The sequence below is a fragment of the Lolium rigidum genome, chromosome 5, assembly GCF_022539505.1.
Source record: "Lolium rigidum isolate FL_2022 chromosome 5, APGP_CSIRO_Lrig_0.1, whole genome shotgun sequence".
NCBI classification, from domain to species: domain Eukaryota; kingdom Viridiplantae; phylum Streptophyta; class Magnoliopsida; order Poales; family Poaceae; genus Lolium; species Lolium rigidum.
Window position 1 is genome coordinate 3,643,049 of NC_061512.1, and position 7,926 is coordinate 3,650,974.

Sequence of the window (7,926 nt, forward strand, 5' to 3'; positions counted from 1 at the left end):
AAATTATGAGCGCTCCTTGGTATCTTTCATGTTTGTAATGCTTTTATATCCTCTATGGTGCACAAGTTGTGGCGGATGAAGAGCATGTTGAGGTGAAATGTCTCCCGGAAGAACATGCTCCTGGCTTAAAAATGAAGTTTGCAAAAAATGTTTACAGTCTGAAAAATCTGAGGATAGTAACAAATCAATTGTTTATGTGTGTGTAAAGTTTCATGAAGAAGAGATATTATCTATTGTTAGAAGAATTTTCTCATATAATCTACTACTTGGTGTATATTTTCAAGTCATTCGGTCTTTTAATTATCTACATTACAGAACAATAAATTCATTTGATGAAAAATTAACTTCTATGTTTGTGTCTCCCTGTTACGAACAATGATCATTTTATCATCAAAATAGTGACGGGCGCAGCAACGCGCGCTATCATGGTCTAGTTTACCTATATGACTAGGTAACCAACCTAGCAAGATATAGCTACGCAATATATAGGAGATAGAATATGATAGAGGTAACCGAGAGTGGAGCACGCGGAGACACGGAGATGATTCCCGTAGTTCCCTTCCTTTGCAAGAAGGTACGTCTACGTTTGGAGGAGTGTGGTTGCTACGAAAGCCAAACCAACAGCCACGAAGGCTTCACTCAGATCTCCTATGGGCAACGCCACGAAGGCCTAGCCCACTTCCACTAAGGGATTTCCTCGAGGCGGAAACCGGGCCTTTACAAGGTTCTTGGGGCACACATCCACAACCGAATTGGAGGCTCCCAAATCTGTAACAATACAACAATCAACAACAACAACAACACATCAACAACAATCAACTAGGGAACCAAAAGGAACACTAGCAAGAGGGCCCTCAAACAAATGAGGAGGAAATGTAAATCGCTTCGGTGAGGATGTAGATCGGTGTCTTCTCCTTCGAATCTCCAAAGATCAAGAGCTTTGGTTGGGGGAGGAAGGAGATCTTGCAAATCTTGTGTTCTTGAGGTGGCTCTAATGGAGGTGAAGACTTGGCAGGTTTTTGTGCAATGATTGAGCAACTTGTCCCTTTGGAGAAGAGAGCTATTTATATGATTGGAGCTCTTAGATCTGACCGTTTGGACGAAATCTAGTAACACCGGAAGTTCCGTCCAGGAGGGCCGGAAGTTCCGGCTGGCACCGGAAGTACCGGCCAGGAGGGCCGGAACTTCCGCCAGGAAGATTCTGCGTCAGATGACCTGGTCAACAAAGATTGGGGCGGAACTTCCGGCGACCGGAAGTTCCGGCCAAGTTCCGGAATTCCGAGAAAACCATATTGGACATGTCTGAGCCACAATTCGACATTTCCGGAACTTGCCCGGAAGTTGGGCGGAAGTTCCGCCGACCGGAACTTCCGCCCAACTTCACCGGAACTTCCGGTCAGGGAATAAAATCTGCAAACAGAACTGCGCTAAAGGGCCTCTGCTGGAAGCACCAGGGCGGAACTTCCGCCTGCGGGGGCCGGAACTTCCGCCAGAAACAAAAAGACCTTCAGAACTTCAGAACAGCCATACCATTTCACCGATCAAATATATTTCTCGAAAACTTGTACCTGTCTACATCAACACACATAAATATATACCTAGTGTTGACATCAAACACACAAAACCCAAAAGGGCGGGAAATGTTCTTTCAATCTCCCCTTTTTGGTGTTTGATGACAACACAAGTATTTGCAAGGAATGAATAATGTAAACCAACAATGTGAAAGATATAGAGGAGCTCCCCCTAGATATGAGCATTGGTACATAAGAAGCTCCCCCTATATCTTGCATCCGTCTTCCATGGGTTAGCAATACAACATAGTGATAAGTATATAGATAATAAGATCATGCACACATAGATAACCATAGAAGACTCACATCCGGAGTTTACCATACACATAGATAAGGTTCCAAACACATGATAAAGTTTACAAACCAAATAGACTAAGAACATAGTTCGACACCACAAGGATAAATAGAATCACAAGCGATAAAAAATCAAAGCCAACACGAGCTTGTGACTCCCCCATGAAAATACCCAACGGAGAGCAACCTAATAAGGTCTCACTCTCCCCCTTTGGCACCAACGCACCAAAAAGGGAAAGGAGAAACTACACGCCCCAAGGGTCGGCGTTAGCTCAGCCGGGAGGGAGATCCGATGGAGCGCCGGGGTAGGGTGGAGTGTGAGGAGGAGACTCGATCTCGAGACCATCTGGAGGAAGAGGCACACCATGCTGAGAAACCCACTTAGCCTCCGGAGTGATATTCTCCTCGGATCCGGGAGGAGACACTTCCACATCAAGAGCCCTCATGATGCTCTTCTGACGAACCCGAGACTTCTTGGCTTCTGCATGCTGCTGATACTGATGGTGATTGACTGCAGAGGTGAGGCAAAAGATCTGACGCATGCGGCGAGCAAGCAAAGACGCCCAGCTAGGTGGCTTCTCAACCATGGGGGGGACATCTTCTATGGGGGAGTTGTGGCGCTTGGTCCTCAGAACCTTCACTTCATGGGATGTGATGTTGAGAGGAATAGAGTGAAGGAGGGTACTCTCACAAGTATCAACCCAAGTGTCCTCAATGAGCTTCATAATGTACGGAGCAAACGAGGGAAGCTTCTTCTCCATCACACATGACCACATCTCATGGTAGATGTAGTCCATCACATCAAGCTTCTCACTGGTGCCCTTCTTAGCAAAGGAGTTTGCCATTAGATCCACTTCATATAAATGTAACTCATCAAGGTTGCCACCATTTGGTCCAATGGTTTCCCGGTAGACTCTAAGCATAATTGTAAGAGAAAAATTCACACCCCAAGTTTTGTGTGTTTGATGACAACACTTGAGTAATCTCACCGTGTGCCTTGAGTATCATTGTTAGATTTGCAAGAGCACAGTGACCTCGCCGGACGCGTCAAGATCGGAAGACTGAAGCGTAGTTGATAGGTTTTCTGGTTTCGTGTGTGTTTGGCGAGGTGACATGGTTGGAGAGAAAAAGGGAAGAAAACCAGATTTAGCCAGGCCGGTACTACCGGTACTCGTAGCGGTAGTACCGCTACCCCTATAGGTACCGCCCTTGTTACCGCTCCGAGTCCGTGCTGTTTTCGTCCCCGGAACACGCTGCGGTACCCCCGTGCACAGGGCGGTAGTACCGCTCACCAGCGGTAGTACCGCTCACGGTACCGCTTAGGTACCGTAACCGAGTTACGGTCGTACCGCCCTGGTACCGCTTCGAGTCCAGTAAGGTTTGGACCCTGTTGCGGTACCTCGAGCGGTACCTCGCGCGGTAGTACCGCTCTGCGTCCTTTGACCAGATCTGGGAGGATTTCGAACTCAGAGCGGTAGTACCGTTGCCCAGAAGCGGTAGTACCGCTTAGGCCAAATCTGGACATAACGGTTGGATTTGGAGGAGCCTATTTAAGGGCTCCTTCTTCCCCAACACAATTTTATCTCTTCCCCCTCTCTCCCCTCCATTGTTGCTGAGCTTAATCCTTGAGGATCTCCTTCCCCATCCAACCAATCTTGCCCAAACTTTGAGGATAGATGGAGGAGACCCCGATCTATAGTTCTACCAAGAGAGATTTCACCAATACTAGCTATTCCTTAGTGGATCTTGGTGGTAGGGTTCTGATGTCTACGGGTGCTTCTATTCTTGTAGACAGTGTTGGGCCTCCAAGAGCAGAGGTTTGTAGAACATCAGCAAGTTTCCCTTAAGTGGATCACCCAAGGTTTATCGAACTCAGGGAGGAAGAGGTCAAAGATATCCCTCTCATGCAACCCTGCAACCACAAAGCAAGAAGTCTCTTGTGTCCCAACACACCTAATAGGTGCACTAGTTCGGCGAAGAGATAGTGAAAGACAAGTGGTATGAATGAATATGAGCAGTAGTAACGGAGCCAGAAAAGTGCTTGCTGGCGTGCAGTTGATGGTGGTAATATTGCGAGAAGTAAAGATGCGAGTAAAACAAGTAAACAAGCAGCGATAGCGATATTTAGGAACAAGGCCTAGGGATCATACTTTCACTAGTGGACACTCTCAACATTTATCACATAACAGAATAAATAGATAAATGCTAGACTCTACACCCTCTTGTTGGATGATGAACACCACTAACTGTGTAGGATTACACGAACCCTCAATGCCGGAGTTAACAAGCTCCACAATATTCAATGTTCATATTTAAATAACCTTAGAGTGCATAACAGATCAACATAACCAAACCAAGTACTAACATAGCATGCACACTGTCACCTTCACACTACGAAAGGAGGAATAGATCACATCAATACTATCATAGCAATAGTTAACTTCTGTTATCACCAGAATTTGACCGGATCAGAGGTGGGCCGCGATTGAAGATGGGCTTGAAGAATGTACATAGAAGAAATACATGAATCGGCCTTGTATACCAAATTTGGGCTAGTTTGCCCGTGTATCTGTAACATAGTAGGATACGTGTCGGTTAGATAGAGTTTGGGCTCGTGCCCGGTTGGGATTATTCCCATGTTAGAAAGTCTACGGACTATAAATATGTATCTAGGGTTTATGAAATAAACAACAATCACGTTCACCACAAACCAATCTAGGCGCATCGCCAACTCCCCCTCTCGAGGGTTTCTTCCGGGTAAGCACCATGCTGCCTAGATCGCATCTTGCGATCTAGGCAAGACACGTTTATTCGTCGTTCATGCGTTGCTCGTGCTGAAGCCTTTTTGATGGCGAGCAACGTAGTTATCATAGATGTTTTAGGGTTAGCATTGTTCTTCGTATCATATGCTATCGTCGTGCAACCCTTAGTCATCTAGCCGCCCTTACACCTATCTTGGGTGTAAGGGCGGCACCCCGCTTGATCATTATTTAGTAGATCCGATCCGTTATGATTGCTCCTTGATTCTTCAAGGATTAGTTTAATATCTGCATCGTTAGGCCTTACAAACGGGTCGAAGGATCCAGTGGCGCGTAGGGTGTAGTTTGCTAGCCCTAGACAGGATGTTCCGAGGATCAACTTCGTGTTGGTTTTTAGGCCTTGTCTAGGGTCGGTTTACGATCACCGTGCGTGGCCGCCGTGCTCGATCACGAGTAGGATGTTCCGATTATGCGGTGAAAACCCCAAATCGTAGTAGGTCGCTTTAGCTTTATCTTGATCAAGCAGGACCACCATCTGATCGTACACCTCGTACGCATCATGGGTGGATCGGCTCTTTGAGCCGATTCACGAGATAACCCGAGAGCCGATCGAGGCTCGTATTTAATGTTTACGTGTATGCCATGCGGAAACTAAGCGAGGCATCATCCAACACCTTCCCGACCGGGTATAGGTCAGGTGGCACGCCCTGCATCAGCATCGGACGTGCGTGCCGAAGGCTTTGCGGGCCGTCGCTCGGAGGGACCAGGGCCAGCCGCAGTCCCGGGAGATTCCCGGCTCTACGGTGTTGCCCGTCGCTGCCCGCCGGTGGGTTTCCGACCGCAACACATTCTCGGCACGCCCGGTGGGACAATCTTCGACATCAACCGCATCGCCATCTACATCTGAGATGGCGGAAGGCACTCCGGTCAAGTACGAGGATCCGACCGAGGAGCTCAAGAAGAAGCATGACGAGATCAAAGCGAGTCCTCGAAGCCGACCTCATCGGCTCTTTTCACGGAACCCGCTCACATGGCATCAGGTGGAAGGGGTTCTCACCCGAAGGCGCGCTCGATGGAGTGGACCTGACCACCCCGTCGAAGAACGCACCGGGTCGCTGCGTCGGGAGATCAACTTCATGGTGGCTCATTCGCTGCACCGCCATTCCGAGAGCCCGGTGAACACTTTGGAGCGTGTCGCTCTGCGCGTGATCCAGGAAATCATGAGCCATCAGTATTCTCCGTCAGGACCAGCTTTGGGGACTTACCAAGGAGAGATGCCACTCCAGTCCCGTCCGCCGCTGCCGTTCGCGTTGGCAGCACCAGAAGTGCCGAATTCACCGGCCTCCGCCGTTAACATGGCGGAACGCACTTACCCTGGAGAGTGCCAGCCAAGATTCTCGTTCAACATCAACATGATAGGGCTCGGGCACCACCCTGGTAAGGACAGAGACGAGGGCAGCTGCTCTCACAGCGAAGACAAGGAGGAAGCTGTTCCACGCGATCGGCCCCGACACCTCCAAAAAGTCCTGGTTACAATCAAGGTGAAGGCCGATTCCAGCGATCGGCCCGCATTATCTGTACCACACGCTCTCCCTGTATTTGGTGTCGATCTCACAGGGGACGGAAAGCTAGGATATGGGTTTACATCGGCTGATGAGCTAGAAGAAGTCGACATCGGTCCTGGGGATAAGCCGCGACCAACTTTTATCAGCAAGAAGTTAGATCCACATCTTAGGGGTCAGGTGATAGCTCTGCTAAAAGAATACCCGGATTGCTTTGCATGGGATTACACAGAGATGCCTGGGTTGGACAGGAGCATCATTGAACATCGGCTTCCCCTTAAGAAAGGGTTTCAGCCGTTCCAACAACGAGCACGTCAGATGAAGGCCGAAATTCTGGAAGAGGTCAAGAAAGAAATCGAGAAGATGCTGGCCGCCGGGTTCATCAGGCCATGCAGGTATGCTGAATGGATCTCCAGTATCGTTCCTGTAGAAAAGAAAGACGGCCGATGGCGTGTGGCCATCGATTTCCGAGATCTACACAGAGCCACTCCAAAAGATGAATATCCGATGCTCGTGGCGAAAACGTTGATCAATGCAGCTCGCTGGCCATAAGGTGTTGAGCTTCATGGATGGCAACGCCGGCTATAACCAAATTTTCATGGCTCCCGAAGATATACACAAGACCGCATTCGAAGTACCAGAGGCGGTAGGCTTGTTTGAATATGTAGTCATGACCTTTGGGTTGAAGAATGCCGGTGCAACGTACCAAAGAGCCATGAATTATATATTTCACGATCTGATCGGCAAGTTGGTGGAAATCTACATCGATGACGTGGTAGTCAAGTCTGTCTCCATGGAGGGACACTTGGATGATTTGCGACGCATCCTAGACCGAACTCGGAAGTTCGGACTGAGAATGAATCCAAAGAAGTGTGCCTTTGGTGTGACGGCCGGTCAGTTCCTAGGTTTTCTGGTTCATGAACGGGGAATTGAGATCGGCCTGAAAAGTCAGGAGGCTGTGCGTACCATGCAGCCACCCACCACGAAGAAAGAGCTCCAACGTCTTATCGGCAAGATCAACTTCGTCCGACGATTCATCTCTAACCTGTCAGGACGAATCGAGCCGTTCATGGTGCTGGTGAAGATTAAATCTGATGACGATTTTCACTGGGGGGCAGAACAGCAGCAGACGTTTGACGAGATTAAGCGGTATCTGACAACGCCGCCTGTGCTAGTTCCACCCCAACAAGACAGGCCGTTCTATATCTACTTGTCAGTAGCTGACACGTCCATTTCTTCGGTGGTGGTGCAACTCTATGAGGGTGTTGAAAAGGTCGTTTTCTACCTCAGCAGAAGGATGTTGGACGCGGAGACAAGGTATCCTGAGGTCGAGAAGCTTTGCCTTTGCCTGTTCTTCACCTGCACAAGGCTTCATCACATCCTTTTGACGGCAGAGATCATCGTCATATGCAAGTCAGACGTTGTCAAGCACATGCTGTCGGCCCCTGTTTTGAAAGGCCGGCTTGGTAAGTGGATGTCAACACCCGGATTTTTAAGTCCGAATGCCTATTATGTCATACATCGCAATCCCAGGAATATTGTTGTTGCGAGGCATAATAGTTAAGTATCACAGTCATCATTCATTACAAACCATACGGTCTTACAACTTGGAATCACATGATCCATATTACACGAATAGTTGATCTATTGATCAACGAACAAACACAAGTTCATAGCGGAAGCGTAAGATACAAGGACTCTCTAGTCCACAGGCCAACGCTTGACGTTAGAAGCTCCTAG